Source organism: Ceratotherium simum, chromosome 33 (genome assembly GCF_057802395.1).
Source record: "Ceratotherium simum simum isolate JZ-2026a chromosome 33, ASM5780239v1, whole genome shotgun sequence".
Lineage (NCBI taxonomy): Eukaryota > Metazoa > Chordata > Mammalia > Perissodactyla > Rhinocerotidae > Ceratotherium > Ceratotherium simum.
In genome coordinates this window covers 33,437,086-33,441,342 of record NC_141932.1, presented here as the reverse complement: position 1 = coordinate 33,441,342, position 4,257 = coordinate 33,437,086, and the positions used below count along the sequence as shown (strand labels likewise).

Below are 4,257 nucleotides of genomic sequence, written 5' to 3'. Positions count from 1 at the left end.
GATTATTCTTTTTGTGTAATATTCCAAAATATTATTTCAAAAGCACTTTTATGTCTATGTTCTCAAATTAGATATTTATTTCTAGGTCTCCATTTTTATGTTCTTTGTTGCATGCTAATTCAGAGTTGCACCTAAGGAAATACCAGATTTCCCTCAGTTTTTTGGATCCACATGTGTTGCAAATTGGATTCATGAAGATGAACATGGCAGCTGGGGGATCGTGCTATTATCAAAAGAGGCCTTTTCAGCGTCAGTAATCTGACAAGAACCCACTGCTTGTTGGGATTTCATTGTCTATTTGAGGGATCAAGCTTTTGCTTTGGCACTTCTCTTTCTCTTTCGAGGAAAAGTACGGCCTTCCCAGTCTTTCCATTACCAAACCACTTTCCTGGATGGCTGTGCTGTGTCAGAAAGGGTCTGGGATGCCGGGAACGAGGATTCATCCTCAGCTTCTGGCTGTCCTGAGAAGGCTTCCCTGGCAGAGTCCAGCCTGTGCGTCTGGGTGACACTTGCAGCCATCAGAAAGGAGGGGATAACTCACAAGTGCCAAGCGATTCATCTGGTCCTTGTCTTACAGGGTGTTCCCAAGGGATGAGGTTCAAAATGCCACGTGGTAACCCTTTGAAACTCCTAGTCATGGGGTGGGTTCTTGTTGTGAGCTCAAAGCATTGTCTGTTCACAACCAGATGGGAAGCATTTGAGTATTTTAATTGGTAAGGCTGTGCTCATGCACGTCCATGGATCATCAGTTCCATGGCATTCCCTGCTGGACCCCCCACACACTCCTGTCATGCTTTATCTTTCAAAGCTCCAAACAGGGTTCACATCCCAACAGGTGGTTTTGATGTAACCACATCACAAGATTGGGGAAAAAAACACAGCCAACCAGGGGAGACACACTTTAAGGGCTCGGGCCCAATTGCCCCATTTGAGCGAGTTGGTAACACCAACACTGAGTGTGTAAACTGGAGGGTTGTCCAAGACCATGGACCTCAGAATAACATGGGCTCAGAAGTCACCCTGGACAGCAAGGGAGAGTGTGGGGTCACTCACTGGTCAGGATTATGGTCTCTTATCCTTTCAAAACAGAGCTCCCAGGGATCTATCAGGCCAAGCCAGGGAGGAGGAGCTAGGATGAACCTGAGAGAGAGGAGGTGGGCCTTCTATGGAATTTCTGCCCTAAAGGGAATTGCATAAAGAAGGCAGGGGTGCTGAAAATCCTAGTTCACAGAGAGCAGTCATGTTTATGGAATGAGGCCCAGTGGTAGCCTTAAAGCTGTGTCAAAAATCTTTCCCCTTGGATACAAAACAAGCAGGAAAAGGAATTCAGAGTCTTGGAAAAGGATCCCAGCCGGATTCAAATCTAGGTCAGGGGTGAACACAGAGGCCCTAGAGAGGCCTCAGGAGGGAAAGTCCTTCCTGCCTTTAGTGCATTTGCAAATAACCTTCCTCAGGCCTTGTCCTCTCCACATGCACGTTTTGATGTTTTTACATTGTTTTCCCCACTTACAGCTGATGCAATTCCAGAGATTGAACTAGAAAACTACAAGTTCCTAAAATTTGGTCAGAAGAAACCTCAACAAGAGAAGTAGGAAACATTCCCTGTTCCTCCAGAACGTAGAAAGACAGCCTCTGTCTGTGGCACAACATGGTCCTGGGTAGTGCTCTTTTAAAGACACCCACATTTCAGTGGTTGTTGCTCTGCCTGTGAAAGTACCTTCAACCTTTAAATACCAAGGGAATGGGCGGGGGGCCATGTCTGCTCCTGGAGGAGCTGAGTGATACTGAAATGAACTGGTCCTCTGAGTGAGGGGGACTTGGGAGTGTCCCCACTAGCCAGGGAAAGGGCTGGCCCTTCTCCCTTCTCCCACATACAATAAAGCTGATGACCCGGAAGAGTTCTTGATTCAAGGAGAAATGTGAGATTCTGTGTCTCACTTACATAACTACAGAAAGCAAGAGAACCACACCACAACTCCCAGACTGTAAAGGGAGCAGGACTTTAATATAATATTCAAATATGGCATTTATTATTTACAACAAATAACTACTGTCCCTCCCCAGTGGGTGAATAGGTGCTGGGGTAGAGATGTCAGGTAGCTGGGGTGGGGTCGTCTCCTCTCTCTTGGGCTTCAGGTGGCCCCAGGAATCAACTTACAATGTTACCCTTCCCATCAGGTGGGAGGAGCTGGCCCGGTGCATTGCAAGCATCCCAGCTGTGTCCCAGCTGCTTAGGATGGGGCTGATAGACCACTGGTACAGGGCTCTGTGTTGGGGCCTGGGGTCTGAGTAGAAGAGTCGGGTTATCTTGGGGGGTCTCCCTCAGAATCATGGCTCCCCACCCTGTCCCCACTGCAGTGGGTGCTGCAGACCCTGTGCTCAGAGCTGTTAGCCACCAGTACCCCATTTGTCCCTGCCACGTGAGAGATCATTCAGTATCACCTATTTCACAGAGGGGGAAATGGAGTCTCAGGAAGCTGAAGAGAGTCACCCCAGTCGCAGGACTGTTTAGTATTGGAGCTGGGATCCCAGTGCCAGCTGTCCAACTCCCCAAGGACACGCTTAGCCCAAAGCTTTACTGAACCCCTAGGAGTGAGTCACCGCGGCCAAGACACTCACTCACCCCTGAACTTGATGATGGCCGGTTCTTCTTGGCCTTGAATATTCTGCTGGCCAACTAGGCCTGGGGCTCTAGCTGGCAGGACAGGCTGTAGCTACAGGACAGAGAGGCTCCTGTGAGCCTACCAGGAGCCACACCTCAGGTGTACCCCCACTGCCTGCCCAGCAGCTGGAGTCTGGGTGTCCCAGAGGTTGCCATGCAATAAGGCCTGGGGCTGACCCGGGGGCCATGGAGACAGGCTCTCTGGACTGGCCAACAGGGAGAGTCCACCCTTGCCCTCACCCAACTCCTGCCCAGCCTCACCTATCATTCTCGTTGAGCAGCTCCATGTCCTGGAACCAGGCCCCATATCACTCTTGGGGCTCTGGTTGTAATTCTTTGCAGCCACCTGGAGCAGGAGGATCTCCCTCATGACACGGTGTTCCTGGAACCAGAGGGAAGGAGAGTATGCAGACAGGGCCTGGGTGGGGGATGCTGCAGCGGCCTTGTCGGGGGTGAGGTGTGGGGCAAGGGACCAGTCCTAGGAGCCCTCCTTCCCTCCAGTTCCATCCAGGCTCTACCTGTTCTGAGAATGGGAATAATCAGCCCCTCCTCTACGAAGTTTTCTTTGATGCCATCCACCCCTCAACTCACTCACCAATTGGATGGGTCTCCCACTTCTCTGTTATCAACCTCTTCCAGTCAATGTAAGATACAGGGGGTGGAGCCAGAGACTGTCCTGCCCAGAGGGTCTCTGATTTCCCCCTCCTTCTCCTCCCCTGCAGGGAGTGCCACAGCTGCTCATCTCAGTCCTTTTCTCAAGGTTGATCTCATTCCCCTGGAAGGCAGACAGCCAGAGTCCATCAGACAGAGCCCCCTAAGCCTGACTAGCCCCCTATGCCCACCCCTTCTCATGTTGCACTACTGCCAGGTCCCCAGAGGGGGCCGGGCATGCAGAGAAAACAGGATTTGCACCTAGCCCGGGCTCTGGGCTCCAGAGAAGGAGGACATGGGGGTGAGGCTGAGGGACCTGGCAGCACAACCCTCTCTGATGACAGACTTGGAGGTTGAGGTCTCAGGCAGAGGGGACTGCTCAGCCACTTATGTGCTGCCTGACTTGGCTGTCCCAATATCTCTCTCCCTCCATGAGCAACATGGGAGGGAGAGGGTGAGTCCACCTCAGATAAAACCATACGCAGCTGTGCCATCAGGCAACTCTGAGCTTCCCCAGCCTGTGGAACCGGAATGGGTGTTGTCGGGGGAAGAGGGAGAATCTCCCTATGCCCTTTCCCTTAAGGTTCTTCTGGCTGGCCAAATAATCAACAAGACAGGTTAGCAGGAGAAAATAATACCAAGTTTAATAACATGTATACATGGGAGAAAGCAGGGACACTGCGTTTCTCAACACAATAGCAGAAATTCTCGTCTTAAATATCATTTTCAGCCAATGACAAAGGAGAATTTTGGGGGTGGGGGGAGTCAGTTACAGGAGATTACCACTAAAGCACAGTAAACGAGAGTAAGTTTTATTATACAGCCCCAAGGCCTCACCTTCCACATTGATAAGTTACTAGAAATGAGCTCACCCCCCCTTTTCCCGATACAGAGAAGGAGATACCTTTACAAATGGAGACTTCCCTTGTAAATGATTGTCTGAC

The 4,257-nt window shown here is 50.7% G+C and overlaps 1 pseudogene; it reads right to left on the bottom strand.

Moving 5' to 3' along the window:
* Positions 1-2,949, bottom strand: part of LOC147912934 (olfactory receptor 2C1-like) — a 58,761-nt pseudogene extending 55,812 nt beyond the window's left edge.
* Positions 2,950-4,257: the final 1,308 nt, after the last annotated feature.